Source organism: Malaya genurostris, chromosome 2 (genome assembly GCF_030247185.1).
Source record: "Malaya genurostris strain Urasoe2022 chromosome 2, Malgen_1.1, whole genome shotgun sequence".
NCBI classification, from domain to species: Eukaryota; Metazoa; Arthropoda; class Insecta; order Diptera; family Culicidae; genus Malaya; species Malaya genurostris.
Window position 1 is genome coordinate 162,502,452 of NC_080571.1, and position 22,405 is coordinate 162,524,856.

At 35.2% G+C, this 22,405-nt stretch overlaps 3 long non-coding RNA genes across 3 annotated transcripts; 2 read left to right on the forward strand and 1 right to left on the reverse strand.

The window, feature by feature from the left end:
* The first annotated feature begins 242 nt into the window (after positions 1 to 242).
* On the forward strand, positions 243 to 1,122 carry LOC131431655 (uncharacterized). Its single transcript, XR_009229708.1, has 3 exons — positions 243 to 276; positions 385 to 551; positions 625 to 1,122. It is a non-coding gene; the product is annotated as an uncharacterized LOC131431655 (long non-coding RNA).
* A 16,009-nt stretch (positions 1,123 to 17,131) lies between these two features.
* LOC131431653 (uncharacterized) lies at positions 17,132 to 17,903 on the reverse strand. The gene is made up of 3 exons (XR_009229707.1): positions 17,793 to 17,903; positions 17,418 to 17,584; positions 17,132 to 17,344 (listed from the first exon to the last, which is right to left on the reverse strand). It is a non-coding gene; the product is annotated as an uncharacterized LOC131431653 (long non-coding RNA).
* A 243-nt stretch (positions 17,904 to 18,146) lies between these two features.
* Positions 18,147 to 19,284, forward strand: LOC131431656 (uncharacterized). The gene is made up of 3 exons (XR_009229709.1): positions 18,147 to 18,392; positions 18,449 to 18,642; positions 19,075 to 19,284. It is a non-coding gene; the product is annotated as an uncharacterized LOC131431656 (long non-coding RNA).
* The last annotated feature ends 3,121 nt before the right edge of the window (positions 19,285 to 22,405 follow it).

Genomic DNA, 22,405 nt, shown 5'->3' on the forward strand with positions numbered 1-22,405 from the left:
AGTTCAGTGCGTTTTCATTCTCGGAATATTCTTATCGAAATAAAGAATGCAAGAATACGTCGTTTTCCATTGCCGTTTCTAGATCCGGTTTTGAAAACATGAATTTTCAATATTTTCTTATTCTGAGTAAAACTTACTCAAGTTTTGACAATTTCGTCCCTAAACTCAAAAATGAGTAGATAGGTGGTAACTCAAGATTAGAGTACATGCACTTTTAATGAATATGAGTGATGTGTCACTCTATTATGAGTTATGTTCAATGAGGGTGTAAGAAAGGTAAGTCTCCCTTGTAATTGTTTATAAAATTCACCTCTAAATGCAAAGTCGAGTTAGGTTAAGATAAGACCTTACTTTGAATTTCCATAAACTACAATCTTCCAACAGATTGATTGAGTCTTTCACCGAGACTCTTGGGAATAAGGCGGTTACATCGAAAGATACCATTATTTCGTCAACTTCGATTTCACCTGGATTAGCATATGGTCGCAAAACTGAAATGTAGAGGTGCTGATTGTTTAGAGATGATACTTTCAGCAAGAGCTGTCAAATTGGTAGGAAAATTTACAATTACTTCACCTTTTAAACGATATTACGATATTTTTATTACTATATTACTTTTTATAGTATTTTCAATGATTCGGTGTCCTTTCTCGCTGCTCTTCCGGTAAGAACAGAGATAACCTGCATCAAATACAAGTTATAAACTATAAACATGAACGCGGGACTGTGCTTGAGATTTTTAAGTAGGATTTTGAAATGCGGTAGTTACAGTTCGATAAAAAAAAATCAAACTATGTACAAACACAACTACTCGAAAATAAATTGTTATTGGTTTCGTATTAGTTAAATCGTAAAATTTTGCGAGAATTTTAGACGTATTGAACATCATCTCTACCGCAGGTTAATATAAATCGAAACGCCAGGACTAAAGCTCATGCACGATATAAGTCTTTACGCATAGATGTAGAGTACCACATCAGCAATCTTTCACAACTAATTTCTGCAATGAATATTGAAACGTAAAAACGTTTTACACAATAAAAATATTTGTATTGAATACAATTACAATTACAATTGAGAGAGCATGGAACTGTTTGAAGGTGGACATATTAACTTTAGCGAACATATTTTCCACCGTATATTTATCCGGATGGTCCGCTTCGCGTTGTCTGAATCAACAGAACTTAAATTTGATTGTGCTAACTGTGATGTTTGTTTAGAAGATCATCAGCATAGCTTCGCGTCGAGCTTATAACTGGTTTGATAGCGATCGCCTTCTTGGCTGAAAATAAATTTTAACAGATAATCTCGGAAGTATTTATCACTCTTTTATGTGATATTGTTCTCTACTTTCGACACAGAACTGTTTGAAATATGTATCCTCTATAATAAATCAATTAGGATCTCTTCCGGTCATCATTTTTCTAGTGACAATTCTGCAGCTTCTTAACACAAATAAAGTTATCAACAACGTATCAATCACCAAGATAATATTTTGAACCAACAAAAATCCAACAAAAGACGATCGATCCATAACCATCCGTTACTATGATCAGTAAAGATGGAAAAGTAGCTACAAGAATATGCAATATGCACAACTAAAAAAGACGATTAATCCTTTTGGACCAGAAATGAAGTTTTTGAGTGTCGCCCCCCTCGAGATTTTCCTAATTTTCCTAGATTTTGTCAGATCTCGCTAGATCTTTACGGTTTTGGCCTCCATACTATAGGTGGAAAGACCTTTTTTTACTTTTTCTTTGCTCACTGAAAATGAAGCCCGGCAAAAAAAGACCAAAATGTAATTTATACAGATTTATCTGTATTATACAGATTTTTACAAGCTCATACAGATTAATACAGAGTACAGGTTTTATACAGATTTCCTTAATTTAATACAGATTTATACAGGTCTCACAAATAGTAAGAAAGAAAAAAATAAACTTTTCTGTATGAGCTAGTAGTCTTTTCGTATTTGACGAGATAAAAGTCTATCAATCAACGGAAAATTCGAAATTTAATATGGAAATCTCTTGTGAAATCCATTTATATTATAATTTGAACTATTTTTTTAAATTGCTAACCACACTCCCCCACAACAAAAAGCTCAACAAAGAGCCCCCTAATAATGGACGCAACTAATCTCAGTTCATTAACACTGGTAATTTTAATACTAACAAAAACAAAGAAAAACTGAGATTAAAACAATTTATTCTAAGATGTGCAATTAACTAATTTATTGGTGTGGAATCACAGACTAACAGACAGGACACTCAAATTAGATTCTTCAATCATTTTAACGGTCATTTCGAATATTCCTTTAGTTGGGACAGTACACGCATATGTCATGATGTCGCCACGTTACCCTATCAAAAACATCCTGTCTGTCATCTAGACTGTGTTTATTTTTTTCATTTACCCACAGAGTTGCCATTTATACAGAATTACCTGTAATGTATTGATTCGTATACGTCCATGCGAATTTCATGCAGGATACAGATTTAATACATATTGCCAAAACTATATACATAATTGTGCTACTTCTCATCCTCCAACGCAATACAAAATCGAACCCGTTTTGTTACAATATTTACTTGCTTCTGGTCTACCGCCACTCAATTTCGGATGAAAATTACCGGCACAATAAAAAATAATCTAGATGAGCAACGTTGAGAAAAATAACCTTCCAACATCGCTAAAAAAGTTAAATATATTATCAACGTAATCCAATAATTTATTGTGATGATTCATTTCCAAATATTATGATGAAATCAGGCATCCCTGCAAGCAGCTGATCGGTGTTGACAAACGAGGGGAAACCAACTAGTAAAAAAACTTTCACATAACACAAGGGGTGTACCGATAGTAAATAGTTCGCGCAGTACAATATAGGTGGAACTAGTGCATCACGAAAAATTATTTTTATAAGAATTTACTCATACTGTCATGTCTGTTAGTCTGTGGTGGAATCTCAGTGGAAATAGGTTTCCTCTTAAGATTTAATATCTAAAATTGAATAATAGTTTTAATCAAGGTTTTAATACTGTTGACGTTCAACTAACAAGTTTTTATTAACAATCGTCCAAATTCATGATTTTGATATTACTGTAGGGTTTTTGTTTGGTTTTTCTCGTCATAATTTTAAATTCTGAGCTCGCATAGGAGCATTTCTAGTACGCAGACGCATAAAATTTTACCTGGCATCTCTGCCAGAATATTGGACAATTGTTTTAACCCCTTCGCTGTCTGTTGTATTGAAATTAACTCGCATTAGAGCCACAAGAAAAATTAATCGGCTGGTTGATTGAGGTTAAATGCAGTTTCAACTGGTAAAATACCTTAGCGACAAGTGTTTTTTCATTGTTCATTGAAAGCATCAACAAATATGTATCTGTCAAAGACGACCAAATTTTGATAGTGGACGATTTACAATTCTTTGTATTAGTTTATATATACAGTTATATATTATATATTATGTCAAATAAATAGCACACGCTTTAAAAAATCCGTGCAAATTGTAGCCGATGGCAGATCACATACGCATTATCAAAATTAATTCATTATGATTGAAGTTTACTTAATAAAATAGAAATTTGTCATTGTAACGGTCAATTTAAAAAACATTTATTCGTGGTCTCGAAGGGGTTGAAACGATGCGAATGACAGTTTCGCTATCTTTGCGTCATTTTGTCGCTATCTTATCGCATCGCAATCCTTTCTAACCGACCGTGGAAATTACAATATACAGATAGATTATGATTATTTAAACTTTACGCTTATTGTATAAAAATTTCATTCAGTCTTTGTCTAAAGTAGTGCTTCAATCTAGATCTAAATACGGTACGGATGTCGAATTGTATGTCAAGAGGAAGTGCATTAAATTTTGTAGGACCGACAAACAGAATACGCCTTTGGCCCAGAGTTGTGGTTATTCGAATGCGTTGCAAGTTGCCATTACGGCGCGTCGCGTACACATGGTTTGATATTCAAGGAAGTAATGGCATCATGAAACTTTACTGTCAAACTGAGAGTTGTATCACAGACTAACAGACAGGACACTCAAATTAGATTCTTCAATCATTTTAACGGTCATTTCGAATATTCCTTTATTTGGGATAGTACTCACATGTCTCATGATGGCGCCATGTTACCCTATCAAAAACATCCTGTCTGTCATCTAGACTGTGTTTATTTTTTCATTTACCAACCGAGTTGCCATTCATACAGAATTACCTGTAATGTGTTGATTTGTATACGTCCATGCGAATTTCATGCAGGTTACAGATTTAATACATATTGCCAAAACTATATACAGAATTGTGCCTACTTCTCATCCTCCAACTCAATACAAAATCGAACCCGTTTTGTTACAATATTTATTTGCTTCTGGTCTGCCGCCACTTAATTTCGGGTGAAAATTAGCAACACAATCAAAAATAGTCTAGATAAACAACGTTGAGAAAAAATTATGTTTACCTTCTAATATCGATAAAAAAGTTAAATATATTATCAACGTAATCCAATAATTTATTGTGACGAATATTTTGATGAAATCAGGCATCCCTGCAAGCAGCTGATCGGTATTGACAAACGAGGTGAAACCAACTAGTAAAAAAACTTGTACATAGCACAAGGGGTGTACAGATAGTAAATAGTTCGCGCAGTACAATATAGGTGGAACTAGTGCATCACGAAAAATAATCTTTATAAGAATTTACTCATACTGTCATGTCTGTTAGTCTGTGGTTGTATGACCTGACTTGACGTTGCATGTTTGGTGTTCAAATTCCAAGTCAAATTATGAAGTCAACATTTTCAAACTAGATAAATATATGGAATTACAATTCAATTGTTGTGAAAAAAAAACTATGACATTTCGTCGTTGAATAATTTTGTGAGCGTGGCAATAACTGATTGAATCTACCATCGTACAACCACAATGTATTGGAATAACATCTTTTAGCATCATTTTGTTGTAAGAATTTCATTTAATTGTGAATACAGTTTAATACAGATTTTTTATACAAAGCAATACAGATTTTCTATGAAAATATCTGGCATCTCTGTAATAGAACCAGATAAATACAGATAAAATTTAGACTTTTGAAATTTTTTTCAAAAATAACCTGGCAACTCTGTAACAAAATATCCACTTAATTCTCGGATAATATTTCAAAAGGGCGTATAAGCAAGTGACAATTTCTCTTTAATCACTCTTTCTTTCGATTATTGTGATGTGATTAAAAAGATTTTCTTTGATATCAATATTCTGTTTGAAAGTCGAAAGTTTCGGGTATCATTTCATGCAAAGAGTGTTGAGGTATAATCTCTGGCAGCACGGTATTACGTTACTTCAACCACCGCCGCTACTGTGAAGAAGCCCAACTGAATGGGTCTCACTTTCTTTTAGCTGTCAAGTTTCTTTGCTTTCTTTATTATTATTAAACATATATTGGATTGATACACACGTGTTTTATTTGTCTCTGAGCCGTCCTGAAAACATTTTCAAGTTATGGACCCAGCAAACGCGTTAATTAGTGGAAGAAAAATAAAGTGAATTGTTTCTCAACATGGATGAGGAAAGATCCGACCGTGTGTTCTTGCCAGTTTTCGATGGTACGAATTATGCAGCATGGAAATTTTGCATGATGACACTCTTAGAAAAACATGAGCTTGTGGAGTGTGTGCAAACCTTCGCTGCGGATGTACCAAACCTGCAAGAAGCTGACGGCGACAACGCAGAGGAGAAGAATAGAAAGGAAGTGGCTAGAGAAAACAGGAAAAAAATGGATCGGAAATGTAAATCGTTATTGGTGTCGCGTATACACGATTCGCAGTTGGAGTACATCCAAGATAAACCAACTCCTAAGGATATTTGGGATGCGTTGCGTCGTGTTTTTGAGCGACGCAGTATTGCGAGCAGAATGCACCTCAATGCGTTTTGAAAGTGGCACATTACAGAAACATTATCTTTGTTTCGACAAATTAGTCCGCGAGTATCGCGCAACGGATGCAGTATTAGAAGAAATAGATGTAATTTGCCATTTGTTACTTACTCTTGGTAATTCGTATGCCACAGTCGTTACCGCGATTGAGACAATGCCGGAAGAAAACTTGTCACTCGAATTTGTCAAGTGTCGTCTACTAGATGAAGAAACAGCAGGGGAATTTTTTGGGGTACGCTAATAACGGTTACCGTGTATGGGATTCCAAAGTAAACAGAATTATTCACGCTCGAGATGTAATTTTTCTGGAAAGTAATGAATTAACACCAGTCGAGAAATTACGAAGAAAAGTCTTAAAAGCGACTATAATTCTATTGATCTTGAAACTATCAACGATGACAGTGAATCTAATGATGAGTTCGACAGTTTTCGTGATGATGGTGAATCGAATTCCCAAGCAGAGCCGGAAATTAGCGGAACCAAACCGGCTGAGGAATCGAATGGTGACGATGGACTGTCAAAAAGACCGCAACGAGAACGTCACGTACCCTCGTGGCACGCAGACTATGAAGTGGATTGTATGGCATACGCGTTGAACGCTACAAGTTATGTTGAAAATCTTCCGAAATCAATAGCTGAAGCACGACGTCGCAGTGATTGGATGCTATGGCAGGCTGCCATATGTGAGGAAATGGATTCACTGAATAGGAATGGAACGTGGAAATTGATTGAGCTTCCGGAGAACCGAACACCGATTACCAATAAGTGGGTTTTCAAGATAAAACGCGGCGTGGATGGAGCACCGGATCGGTACAAAGCGCGATTGGTGGCTCGGGGTTTCAGTCAAAAGTATGGCATTGATTATAGTGAAACATACTCGCCGGTTGCAAAGTTAGATACTTTGCGCACTGTGTTAGCACTGGCAAACCAAGAAAAGCTGGTTGTCCATCAAATGGACGTAAGAACAGCCTTTTTAAACGGAACGTTAACGGAGGAGATTTACATGGTGCAACCAGAGGGCTTCGAAGAAGAGAAATCTTTAGTGTGTCGTTTAGAAAAGTCTATCTATGGACTGAAACAGGCTTCACGTGCGTGGAATGAACGATTCAATGATTTCGTTGAAAAGCGTCTCAAGTTTCAAAGGAGCGATAATGATCAGTGCCTGTACATTCGAAATGTCGGGTCAGAAAAATTGATTATTGTTTTGTATGTCGATGACGTTCTTATCGCAGGATCACTTAAGGCGGTAAAAATGATGAAGCAAGCAATTTCCTTTTATTTTTATATTTTATTATTTTCCTTATAAAAAGAGTTTCGCCCTTTTTCGATTTGTTTGCTTTTATCAGACCCTGACAGCTTGGAGCGAAATCAATCTTCAGTTTAACAACGCCTTGGCACGGCATCACATTCAACATATCATGACAATTGCATGGGTGCGCAGTGCTGCTATTTTGGCGCGCATGCATTACTCTCTCCTGCTTCTATGTACGAGATTCGATGCGGACTCGCCTGAGGGCACCATGTTCACAAAAAAGGATGTTGCCAATGATTTATTCGGAAAATGTGAGAGCTGGATATCTTGTTAATATGATGTCTTTGCTTTCATGCTTCCTGTGTGAATTATAAAGATACGCTCTTGCGCATTTTTCATGAAATTGGCTGGTCTTCTCGACTAAGACAAATCTGCGAGTAATTTTATTGTCTCTTTTACTATTTCCAGTAGTGAAAGGTTCGGAAACCATCTAAAATAAAGAAGAAAAATACGTTGGTAAACTATAGCCACAAATGAATTTCCAGACATGACAGTCACGATCTTTATTTGGCGCACATCTACGGTCCTCCGTGAAACTGGCACCAATGTGATGAATTGGTTGCACTGCTGAGTTCCCATCATACATTCATAATGCAAATGTCAAACCGTGAGAACCGTTTCGATTCGGTAGTTCATTCACGAAGACAAGTGGAGCTTGTTTAAAATAACAAATCAGTTAGTAGATTTTTTAATCCGATTCATTTTAATTTCAAGCTAGAATATGATTGTTTCAAACCATTTTCTCCCTTCAACATCAACAAAGATCTCTGTTCAATGTGAATAAATATAAAACCAAAACAAACGAAAAACATAATTATTCCAGCTGATTTTATTTTTGAAATAAGTCATCTATATATTGCGTATCAACAAAAGTAGAGTTAATATTATTGGAAATATCTATGTTAATTTAATTTAGCTTTATCCAAGATTCGACCAGTTCTTCTGTCAAATTTAAAACTGGTCTACGATGCCGATCTATTTTTTGTATATATATTTGAAACACGAATAAAACACTGTTGGGGCTGCCAGTTTTTCTTGTTATAAAATTCAGATTTAAATATTGTAACTGGCACAAATTATGCATTAAGAACTAGAACACTACTGAATGTGCCCTAAGGATATTAAAATTATTTAATTTTGACTCCAAACCGGTCAAAAGGAAATGGTTTTGAATCACTTTTTGCGCTTTCAACTTTGACTAGAAATCCATGTATATAAACTTTAACGAAGAAGAATTTCTTTATTTTGAGTGCAAGAAAAAATAGTAGCTCTCTCAAATTAAAAAAAAAATATTATTCTTGTTTTGGGTAGAGTGACTATAATCAGAGTGGCGACAGCTGTTCGTTTGGAATGACAGCTCCCAGTTCCAAACGAGCAAACGACCTGTCAATTCAATGTAAAGCTAATGCAGAGATGCCATTTATACAGATTTATCTATATTATACAGATTTTTACCTAGGACAGGACCTGACAATTGTTAATCCACTTTTAGGACCAATTTCGGACCAGCTCGTGATTGGTTGAAATTGACATAAGCAAGTACAAGTTGTTGAAATCAATATTACTGCAGGGTGGTAGAAAAAGTGTTGTCAGTATCGTCGGTAACAATGTAGCTTGATATTGGATATTTTATTTTTCGGGTCATCTTTTCAAAATTATTAATTTCAATAGGATTTAAGTTCAATTTGTTTTAAGTCCTGTCAATGCGGAAAGTATTCGAGTACATTTAACAATCACTGGATGATACAAAGAGAAAGCCTGAAATCACGAAGTGTGATATGGACGAGAATATTGATTATGTTAGTTGAGAATAGCACCGAATCTTTGGATACTTCTGTATGTTATTATTTTTCTCAAATAGAATATGTTGAATACCTACTTTAGTTAATAAAACTGCAAAAATTAATTACCCAAAATTGAGTGGTTTAGAAAAAATTTATTAAGCTGTTTCAACTAAACGTTTTCTTCAAAACAAACATCTGATCAAAATGAATTCAGAGCTATATTTTTGACCGATATAACATTTGTCTAAGTGTTTTCAAATGATAAATAATTGCATATTATAAACTAGGACAGGACCTGACAATTGTTAATCCACTTTTAGGACCAATTTCGGACCAGCTCGTGATTGGTTGAAATTGACATAAGCAAGTACAAGTTGTTGAAATCAATATTACTACAGGGTGGTAGAAAAAGTGTTGTCAGAATCGTCGGTAACAATGTAGCTTGATATTGGATATTTTATTTTTCGGGTCATCTTTTCAAAATTATTAATTTCAATAGGATTTAAGTTCAATTTGTTCCGAATCTTTTGATACTTCTGTATGTTATTATTTTTCTCAAATAGAATATGTTGAATACCTACTTTAGTTAATAAAACTGCAAAAATTAATTACCCAAAATTGAGTGTTTTAGAAAAATTTTATTAAGCTGTTTCAACTAAACGTTTTCTTCAAAACAAACATCTGATCAAAATGAATCCAGAGCTATATTTTTGACCGATATAACATTTGTCTAAGTGTTTTCAAATGATAAATAATTGCATGTTATAAGGGGAGAAAGTTTTCAGAATGAATAATTATCTCTACTGGCAACAGTGATCTCGAGGCATTTATTATTTACAGCAGGGAGCAACCGGAATAAGAAGAGAAATATTTTTCTGGAAAAAGAAGCCAGTTGTCTGGTCCTGTCCTAGATTATAAGGAGAGAAAGTTTTCAGAATGAATAATTATCTCTACTGGCAACAGTGATCCCGAGGCTTTTATTACTTACAGCAGGGAGCAACCGGAATAAGAAGAGAAATATTTTTCTGGAAAAAGAAACCAGTTGTCTGGTCCTGTCCTAGAATTTTACACGCGCATACAGATTTAATACAGAGTACAAATTTCTTACAGATTTCTTAAATTTAATACAGATTTATACAGAACCAAAAGTATTAAGGAAAAATTCAACTATCTATTAGTATTTGATTGCAATGACGAGATAAACGTTTAGGAATCAACGTACAAATCACTTTTTAAAATATATATTTTTTGTGCAGATATTTAATGAAGAACACTGAAATCCATTAATATTAAAATTTGTAACTAAATTGAACTTAAAAGTTAGACAAGTCTTGGCATCATGAAACATTATTGCCAGACTGACAGTTGTATTACCTGACTCGACGTTGTTCTTGTCATTGCGGCAAGGACTTACGATATAAAGGAATGCTCCTTGCATCTGCCATTCTATAACAATAATGTAATGGCTAATCTTTAAACATCATTTTATTTCCGAAATTTCCTTTCATTAGTGAATACAGATAAATATACAGATACAGATTTTTTATACAAAGCAATACTGATTTTCTATGAAAATATCTGGCATCTCTGCTCCCACATTTACAGCTTCTTATGTCAGAATAATGCTTTTCCAGATCTCGGCTAAACTTCTCTAATCCCATTCTAATCCAGCGAGATCCCTGCTAAACTTTTTTACTCCCGGTAAAACTTGTTTGAGTTCAGACAAAGTTTAGAGTGATTTGCCCCTTGCTTCATCATTTTTACCGCCTTAAGTGATCCTGCGATAAGAACGTCATCGACATACAAAACAATAATCAATTTTTCTGATCCGACATTTCGAATGTACAGGCACTGATCATTATCGATCCTTTGAAACTTGAGACGCTTTTCAACGAAATCATTGAATCGTTCATTCCACGCACGTGAAGCCTGTTTCAGTCCATAGATAGACTTTTCTAAACGACACACTAAAGATTTCTCTTCTTCGAAGCCCTCTGGTTGCACCATGTAAATCTCCTCCGTTAACGTTCCGTTTAAAAAGGCTGTTCTTACGTCCATTTGATGGACAACCAGCTTTTCTTGGTTTGCCAGTGCTAACACAGTGCGCAAAGTATCTAACTTTGCAACCGGCGAGTATGTTTCACTATAATCAATGCCATACTTTTGACTGAAACCCCGAGCCACCAATCGCGCTTTGTACCGATCCGGCGCTCCATCCACGCCGCGTTTTATCTTGAAAACCCACTTATTGGTAATCGGTGTTCGGTTCTCCGGAAGCTCAATCAATTTCCACGTTCCATTCCTATTCAGTGAATCCATTTCCTCACATATGGCAGCCTGCCATAGCATCCAATCACTGCGACGTCGTGCTTCAGCTATTGATTTCGGAAGATTTTCAACATAACTTGTAGCGTTCAACGCGTATGCCATACAATATACTTCATAGTCTGCGTGCCACGAGGGTACGTTAGGTTCTCGTTGCGGTCTTTTTGACAGTCCATCGTCACCATTCGATTCCTCAGCCGGTTTGGTTCCGCTAATTTCCGGCTCTGCTTGGGAATTCGATTCACCATCATCACGAAAACTGTCGAACTCATCATTAGATTCACTGTCATCGTTGATAGTTTCAAGATCAATAGAATTATAGTCGCTTTTAAGACTTTTCTTCGTAATTTCTCGACTGGTGTTAATTCATTACTTTCCAGAAAAATTACATCTCGAGCGTGAATAATTCTGTTTGCTTTGGAATCCCATACACGGTAACCGTTATTAGCGTACCCCAAAAAAATCCCCTTCCACGCCTTTGAATCCAGTTTTGTTCGTTGCTCTTTTGGAATATGGACGAATACATTACAACCGAACGTCCGAAGCTTGCTAACATCTGGTTTACAACCTTCCCAGAGTTCGTATGGTGTCACTTTTAACGCGGTTGCTGACGATGGACTGCGATTCAATATATATGTTGCTGTTTGAATTGCTTGGCCCCAAAACATTTTTCCTATTTTTGAATACTCCAACATGGATCGGGCCTTTTCCACTAACGTACGGTTAAATCGTTCACTCACCCCGTTCTGCTCGGGTGTGTGAGGCACAGTCCATTACACCTGGATACCTTAAGATTTACAAAAGCTATCAAATCTTTTACTTTTGTACTCACCGCCGTTGTCGCAACGTAGTCAATGAATCTTACGATCAAACTTCGCCGATACTAATGCCTCATACATCTGAAAGCATTCGTAAACTTCATCCTTCGAAGTGATTAAGAACACTACGGAATAATGACTCCAGTCATCAATGAAAGTAACACTCCGACGGGTTTAACCGGACCACATACATCCGAATGGATAAGCTCAAGAGCACGCGACGAACGTTTTTCTGCACTGTGAAAGGCTTACGAGTTTGCTTGGCAACAATACATGGCTCGCACACTCTTATGTTTTTATTTTCTATCACATTATCAATTTTTAAACCGATAACCATTTTATTTCGAATTAATTTTTCCAGGTATCTATCATTGATATGGCCGAACCGACGATGCCACAATTCCAAACTCATTGGAATACGATCACACGTAAGCAACGATTTGTGCAAATTTTCTTCCACGGTGAAGAAATTCAAACCATACAACCGGCCATCACGCGACCCAGTGGAAACTACTTCAGTTCCACGTGAAATTTGCACTTTCCCTTTTTCGTAGATTACTCTCATTCCCGCATCGTCTACCTTCATTACCGAAAATAAATTGCATCTTAATTCAGACACGTACAACACGTCCTTCACTGTACCCATGATTCGCTTTCCGTTGATATCTGAAAGAACTCGAACCGTTCCAGAGTGTTTAGCTACAACTTCATTCTTCGCAACAGCTATTTTGATCGGCTGATTCAAAACATTCAAGTTGCAAAATAATGACTTGTCATTAACTAGGTGATCCGAGCATCCAGAGTCTATAAACCATTTCACTTTCTGCGATTCGCTCTGCTCATCAGGCTCTAAACTAAATCCAGCAAAACACACATCATCTTGTTCAGCAATATGTGCTTTTGATTTCACATTTTTGTGTCCGTCTTTCTTTTTCCCAGGACATTCTGACAGTTTGTGTCCCAACTGTTTACACCCGAAGCATTTTATGTTTTTCATGTTCGAACCCGTAAAAGCAGCTTCGACACTCGCGGGAGAACACATATCGTTACCATTTCGTTTGGTTTCTTCATCTAGTAGACGACACTTGACAAATTCGAGTGACAAGTTTTCTTCCGGCATTGTCTCAATCGCGGTAACGACTGTGGCATACGAATTACCAAGAGTAAGTAACAAATGGCAAATTACATCTATTTCTTCTAATACTGCATCCGTTGCGCGATACTCGCGGACTCATTTGTCGAAACAAAGATAATGTTTCTGTAATGTGCCACTTTCAAAACGCATTGAGGTGCATTCTGCTCGCAATACTGCGTCGCTCAAAAACACGACGCAACGCATCCCAAATATCCTTAGGAGTTGGTTTATCTTGGATGTACTCCAACTGCGAATCGTGTATACGCGACACCAATAACGATTTACATTTCCGATCCATTTTTTTCCTGTTTTCTCTAGCCACTTCCTTTCTATTCTTCTCCTCTGCGTTGTCGCCGTCAGCTTCTTGCAGGTTTGGTACATCCGCAGCGAAGGTTTGCACACACTCCACAAGCTCATGTTTTTCTAAGAGTGTCATCATGCAAAATTTCCATGCTGCATAATTCGTACCATCGAAAACTGGCAAGAACACACGGTCGGATCTTTCCTCATCCATGTTGAGAAACAATTCACTTTATTTTTCTTCCACTAATTAACGCGTTTGCTGGGTCCATAACTTGAAAATGTTTTCAGGACGACTCAGAGACAAATAAAACACGTGTGTATCAATCCAATATATGTTTAATAATAATAAAGAAAGCAAAGAAACTTGACAGCTAAAAGAAAGTGAGACCCATTCAGTTGGGCTTCTTCACAGTAGCGGCGGTGGTTGAAGTAACGTAATACCGTGCTGCCAGAGATTATACCTCAACACTCTTTGCATGAAATGATACCCGAAACTTTCGACTTTCAAACAGAATAGTGATATCAAAGAAAATCTTTTTAATCACATCACAATAATCGAAAGAGAGAGTGATTAAAGAGAAACTGTCACTTGCTTATACGCCCTTTTGAAATATTATCCGAGAATTAAGTGGATATTTTGTTACAGAGTTGCCAGGTTATTTTTGAAAAAAATTTCAAAAGTCTAAATTTTATCTGTATTTATCTGGTTCTATTACAGAGATGCCAGATATTTTCATAGAAAATCTGTATTGCTTTGTATAAAAAATCTGTATTAAACTGTATTCACAATTAAATGAAATTCTTACAACAAAATGATGCTAAAAGATGTTATTCCAATACATTGTGGTTGTACGATGGTAGATTCAATCAGTTATTGCCACGCTCACAAAATTATTCAACGACGAAATGTCATAGTTTTTTTCCACAACAATTGAATTGTAATTCCATATATTTATCTAGTTTGAAAATGTTGACTTCATAATTTGACTTGGAATTTGAACACCAAACATGCAACGTCAAGTCAGGTCATACAACTCTCAGTTTGACAGTAAAGTTTCATGATGCCATTACTTCCTTGAATATCAAACCATGTGTACGCGACGCGCCGTAATGGCAACTTGCAACGCATTCGAATAACCACAACTCTGGGCCAAAGGCGTATTCTGTTTGTCGGTCCTACAAAATTTAATGCACTTCCTCTTGACATACAACAATTCGACATCCGTACCGTATTTAGATCTAGATTGAAGCACTACTTTAGACAAAGACTGAATGAAATTTTTATACAATAAGCGTAAAGTTTAAATAATCATAATCTATCTGTATATTGTAATTTTCACGGTCGGTTAGAAAGGATTACGATGCGATAAGATAGCGACAAAATGACGCAAAGATAGCGAAACTGTCATTCGCATCGTTTCAACCCCTTCGAGACCACGAGCCAGAAAAAAATATTTCTTAAATTGACCGTTACAATGACAAATTTCTATTAACAGAATAATTATTAAGTAAACTTCAATCATAATGAATTAATTTTGATAATGCGTATGTGATCTGCCATCGGCTACAATTTGCACAGATTTTTTAAAGCGTGTGCTATTTATTTGACATAATATATAATATATAACTGTATATATAAACTAATACAAAGAATTGTAAATCGTCCACTATCAAAATTTGGTCGTCTTTGACAGATATATATTTGTTAATGCTTTCAATGAACAATCAAAAAACACTTGTCGCTAAGGTATTTTACCAGTTGAAACTGCATTTAACCTCAATCAACCAGCCGATTATTTTTTCTTGTGGCTCTAATGCGAGTTAATTTCAATACAACAGACAGCGAAGGGGTTAAAACAATTGTCCAATATTCTGGCAGAGATGCCAGGTAAAATTTTATGCGTCTGCGTACTAGAAATGCTCCTATGCGAGCTCAGAATTTAAAATTATGACGAGAAAAACCAAACAAAAACCCTACAGTAATATCAAAATCATGAATTTGGACGATTGTTAATAAAAACTTGTTAGTTAAACGTCAACAGTATTAAAACTATTATTCAATTTTAGATATTAAACGGGGGTATCTTAAGAGGAAACCTATTTCCACTGAGATTCCACACCAATAAATTAGTTAATTGCACATCTTAGAATAAATTGTTTTAATCTCAGTTTTTCTTGGTTTTTGTTAGTATTAAAATTACCAGTGTTAATGAACTGAGATTAGTTGCGTCCAATATTAGGGGGCTCTTTGTTGAGCTTTTTGTTGTGGGGGGAGTGTGGTTAGCAATTTAAAAAAATAGTTCAAATTATAATATAAATGGATTTCACAAGAGATTTCCATATTAAATTTCGAATTTTCCGTTGATTGATAGACTTTTATCTCGTCAAATACGAAAAGACTACTAGCTCATACAGAAAAGTTTAATTTTTTCTTTCTTACTATTTGTGAGACCTGTATAAATCTGTATTAAATTAAGGAAATCTGTATAAAACCTGTACTCTGTATGAGCTTGTTAAAATCTGTATAATACAGATAAATCTGTATAAATTACATCTCTGGTCTTTTTTTGCCGGGCTTCATTTTCAGTGAGCAAAGAAAAAGTAAAAAAGGTCTTTCCACCTATAGTATGGAGGCCAAAACCGTAAAGATCTAGCGAGATCTGACAAAATCTAGGAAAATTAGGAAAATCTCGAGGGGGGCGATACTCAAAAACTTCATTCCTGGTCCAAAAGGATTAATCGTCTTTTTCAGTTGTGCATATTGCATATTCTTGTAGCTACTTTTCCATCTTTACTGATCATAGTAACGGATGGTTATGGATCGATCGTCTTTTGTTGGATTTTTGTTGGTTCAAAATATTATCTTGGTGATTGATACGTTGTTGATAACTTTATTTGTGTTAAGAAGCTGCAGAATTGTCACTAGAAAAATGATGACCGGAAGAGATCCTAATTGATTTATTATAGAGGATACATATTTCAAACAGTTCTGTGTCGAAAGTAGAGAACAATATCACATAAAAGAGTGATAAATACTTCCGAGATTATCTGTTAAAATTTATTTTCAGCCAAGAAGGCGATCGCTATCAAACCAGCTATAAGCTCGACGCGAAGCTATGCTGATGATCTTCTAAACAAACATCACAGTTAGCACAATCGAATTTAAGTTCTGTTGATTCAGACAACGCGAAGCGGACCATCCGGATAAATATACGGTGGAAAATATGTTCGCTATAGTTAATATGTCCACCTTCAAACAGCTCCATACTCTCTCAATTGTAATTGTAATTGTATTCAATACAAATATTTTTATTGTGTAAAACGTTTTTACGTTTCAATATTCATTGCAGAAATTAGTTGTGAAAGATTGCTGATGTGGTACTCCTACATCTATGCGTAAAGACTTATATCGTGCATGAGCTTTAGTCCTGGCGTTTCGATTTATATTAACCTGCGGTAGAGATGATGTTCAATACGTCTAAAATTCTCGCAAAATTTTGCGATTTCACTAATACGAAACCAATAACAATTTATTTTCGAGTAGTTGTGTTTGTACATAGTTTGATTTTTTTATCGAACTGTAACTACCGCATTTCAAAATCCTACTTAAAAATCTCAAGCACAGTCCCGCGTTCATGTTTATAGTTTATAACTTGTATTTGATGCAGGTTATCTCTGTTCTTACCGGAAGAGCAGCGAGAAAGGACACCGAATCATTGAAAATACTATAAAAAGTAATATAGTAATAAAAATATCGTAATATCGTTTAAAAGGTGAAGTAATTGTAAATTTTCTTACCAATTTGACAGCTCTTGCTGAAAGTATCATCTCTAAACAAGCAGCACCTCTACATTTCAGTTTTGCGACCATATGCTAATTCAGGTGAAATCGAAGTTGACGAAATAATGGTATCTCTCGATGTAACCGCCTTATTCCCAAGAGTCCCGGTGAAAGACTCAATCAATCTGTTGGAAGATTGTAGTTTATGGAAATTCAAAGTAAGGTCTTATCTTAACCTAACTCGACTTTGCATGAATGTAAATTATTTCACATTTAGAGGTGAATTTTATAAACAATTACAAGGGGCCCCGATGGGTAATCCGCTCTCCCCGTTTTTATGCGAATTATTTATGGCAAACCTTGAAGAACTTTTAAATAGACAGGGATTATTACCTAATCACTGGTGGAGAACGTTGATGATATATTTTCCATCATCAAACGTAATGATTTATCAAATTTCTTAGGAATAATTAATAATTTACATAAAAACATTAAATTCACAAATGGCGAAGAGGAAGACAACAGCTTCAGGGTTGCCACATTCACAGATTTTTCTGTAAAACCACAGATATTTTCGAAAATATTTTATACAGAATCTGTCTACACAGATGACAGATTTTCACTAAAAACTACAGATTTTCACAGATTTTTGAACAAAAGTAACTATGATATTCAAATAAATTTTTTATTGCAACTAAATTTCAATTCCTTTGGATTAATTTAAATTTTAATTAGTCGCACATTCGTTAGAGTAAAATATGAGTGCAATATTACACCACCATCCACAGGCGAGCCCTTCTCACAGGGTATAAATGTCAAATGCAAACACAGAAAATTGCTTTATCCTCCGGTAAACAAACATCTCTCGTTCCTAGCAAAGATTGCTTTTGAAAACTACTATAGCTATAATTTTTCACTGTTGGCTTTGAATGTAACAAAACATGTCCCAACGTTCGATTTCAAGCTATTTTCGCAAGGAAACTTCACAGAAGGGTAAGTTCAGGTGTGCTCGTTACAGGTAAATGAAATTTTATGTTTTGTTTTTGTAGATTGTGTTGTAGAGAAAGTCCAAATCGGATTCGGATTTTGTACCCTCTAGAGATAGTTGCACTTTCTCACCTGAATGTGATGAACGAAAATCGGAGAAAGAAATAAGGTCGGCATCTACGAACTACTCGTTACCGCTTTCGGCCAATTGCCCTGTTCTGAGCGAGTTTAAGAACGTAAATGTAATAAAAAAAAGGTATGTACATGCAATCACTGTAAAACCTAGTTTCTAACCGGGGTGGAAGCGCCGTGTTATATACCTTTTAAATTATGCCATTTTTCTTTGAGAAACACTGGTGGCGTAGATTGCTCTGGTTTTGCACTTTCGAGCAGAAATACAATGTTCTGGTGGTGCTTCATTGTCATTTCTGCTCGAAAGTACAAAACCAGAGCAATGTTTTTCAATGAAAAACGCTATTAGTTTGTATAGATGAAAGTGTATGTGTGTGTATGAAATAAATAATTTCCAATATGTTACCTCTTTACATAGGTGTATTAATGCATACAACATACTTATTTCAAAATGATTATGAATTATTATTCTTTCAGTAAAACATTATATCAGATAAAATATACATAAAACGTATACAAAATATCGAATATAATGGAATTAAATATCGTATTTCAGACTCTAACATCCCGATAGAAAGTAACAGAAGCATGTTAATTGATAAAAACAACAATCGCTCTTGCGACCATATTGCGGATATTAATTCACCTTTAAGTGACGAACAAGAGCAGAATGTAAATCAAGTCGTTCCAGCATTCATGCAAAAATTTAGAAAAGCCTGGATAAATTCATCAATGATGACATTGATTACAAAAATAAATTGAAAGGTTTTTCTTCTGATGGAGCATCTGTTATGATGGGATCTGAAAACTCAGTCATGAAGCTTCTGAAAAAAGATTGTCCCGATCTTATTGTTATTAAATGTACCTGTAATTCATTGGCTCTATGTGCAAGCTATGCATGTGCCAAAATACCGTCCTATGTAGAGCATTTGCTGGAAGATATTTACAACTATCTCGCGCATTGATTCAAGAAGTCGTCGATCTTAAGCCACTAAAAATGTTGCACCCTTCTGCAACAAGATGGTTATCACTTGAAGCAGTGGTGAAAAGAAACTTAGCTAGATATGATAAACTAAAAGTTTTTTTCTCGTTCCAATACAACTATGACAAAAATTCCACTGCACATAGGATTTTAATGCATCTCAACGATCCGATGACGAAACCAATATTACATTTTTTAAGCTATATCTTGACACTTATCAATAGATTAAACAGAATTTTTCAGTCAGAATCTCCAGAATACACAATGATATATGAAGAGATGCATGCATGCTTTTGATGTGGAACACATCTTTATTAGGGGTGCAAATCACAAACTACACGTAGAAATGTGGTCAGGTTTTAAACACTTACAGCTCAGTCAGTTTTGTATCAATTATTAATATTATTTCATCATTTGATAGGAAATTTTTCTACGTATTGATTTGAATGTTCATAGCCATGTATTTTGAATTGTATATCATTGAAATGTTGATTAATAGCTAGCAGTGTCCTATTTTGTCTGCAAAAAATCTCCAGCATACCGGATTTCCCTGCCATAGTCGACGGTTTTGAAGGAGTAAGCGATGTATCAAAGAGAGAGCATCGCTCTGATTGGTCAATCGATGCAAAAGCGAAGCTGTTGGAAGCACGCGAATCTATAAATAGAAGCGAAATTAAAGCTAACGTTTCAGTCCTTCTCGTAGCAAGCTAGAGGTAGGTTGCTGCTAGACAGCAAGAGAGAAACGCCATAAAACGATTTGAAGCTTTAAAAGCTTGCTGTGCGTATTACATTTCTCTCCATTCTCTCTCGTAAATGTATAAAAAGACTCACGATGTGTCCGGGTGGCCAAGAAAGTTTTGATATTTTCGGTTACAAGTTTGATTACATCACATAAAATCCAATAAAGCTACCGCTTGTTTGGCAACCTTGCTGAGCCGATTTTATTCCTCTCTCATGTTTCGTTACGTTACCAGGGAACTAAAATGGCGCCACCATACAAATCGACTAACCTTTACAAAAATACTTTCCCTTCACTTTTATCGCGACAACATATATGTTTTTTTTAACTGCCTTAAGAAATAAACGTATTTATGAAAAAAAAAACATATATGTTTTTATGCACTAATCGCATCTAAATGAAATTATCTAGACATTGTCAGGATAGATTTTTGATCCATGCTTTTGAAGGCAAGATATTCAGTGAACAATTTGAAAGACGGCGTTTTCAGCTATGCAATTCTTCCTTCAGAAAAAAGACTTTCCCGACCGCTAAAGTCAAACAATCATTCTGAAATTTTCACAGAATAATCTAAACTAATCTTCTACGAGATTGTCAGTTGGGTTTTTTGATAGTCGTCACCGTTTCTGAGAAAATCAGATTTGAAGCGTGAAAATAACCCTTTAAAACGCCCTAAAACACACTAGTCTCAGCCCTTAATTGGTATGCTCTGATCTTGTGTCATGCAAGCTCGGAATTCCTTGTTATGTCGTTTCCCCATGAGAAATTGACAACTACCTCTGGATAAATTTTGAGTGCTTAAGATTAATTTCTAATTTATATTAGATGAACTCGATTGATAATGAGAAACAGTTTATCGCTTCAACCGAAATCGCAGAATGGTAGAGAAACTTAACGCTAAAAAATTGCTTGCATAATAAACTTGAACACAAGCTTGGCGAAGAGAAGCTTAAATATCGAAATCGCAAGTATGTACAAACATATAATTGCATACATTTGGGATATTGGTGTAATTTCGTCGGTCATAAAACAAATGCAAATCAAGACAAATGATGTTCGGTGTTGGTTCGGATTGATTGAACTTTTTGATTGTAGATCACTAGAAATTTTGGTTGCCTTGTTCCACATCAACGGTTCGAACAACCCCATGGGGCTGATCCTTGTAGTTTTTATATCATCATTTTGAACAACATTTGCGATGACGATTATATGAAAACATTCACAGCAGCTGTAGAAAGAAATTTTAAAAATCATCTTAAAGATCCTAACCAGGTATACGTGGGAGAAGCTGCCAAAAAACTTTTGGACCAAGGTGTCTTAGATGAACAGAAAAAGCGAACATTTTATGATATTTGTGTGAACTTTTACATAGAGCTCATCAAACAAATTAAGCATCGATTCAATTTGAATGATCCTACACTTAAAAAGGCATCAACTATTAATCCTAAAAAAATTTTAGTATTGTCGAGTTTAAGCCCTATATTGAAGTATTTTCGTATTTTTTGTGATATAGATGAAAATAACGACCAAGAAATTGAAAATGAATTTCGTGAAATCAAAGTAAAGATTCTTTGCAAACACATCGTTATAAAAGACACAGATCCGGTAGTAGAATGTTGGAAAAAGATACTAAATTTGAAAAAAGCAGATGGAACGTTTTCGTTTTCGCGTATGAGACATTTTATTTCGAATCTTTTGATCATACCGCATTCATCTGCTGTTGTAGAAAGATGCTTCTCAGAGTATAATGCGAACAAAACAAAAGTTCGAAACAATCTAAATATTGAATCTATGGACTGCATTTTAAAATCAAAATGGTTAATACGATCAATTGGAGGTAGTAGTAAACTAAAATTAACTAAATCTGCAAAGAAAATTTTGTAAGAAAATGTATAGCAGAGGAAACACCAAGAACGATGTCATGGAACTGTAAATAAATATTACGAAGAGAACAAATCGGTAAAAACAAGAATAAAATAAACATGTAACATTGAAATGTTATTTTTTACTAAAGGAAATTGAAACAGATATTTTCACAGATAATTGGAGTTCCTCAACAGATTTTCACAGATTTTTCCCAAATTCACACAGATTTAGAAATGGCAACTCTGAACAGCTTACCTTTCTTACACCCTCATTGAACATAACTCATAATAGAGTGACACA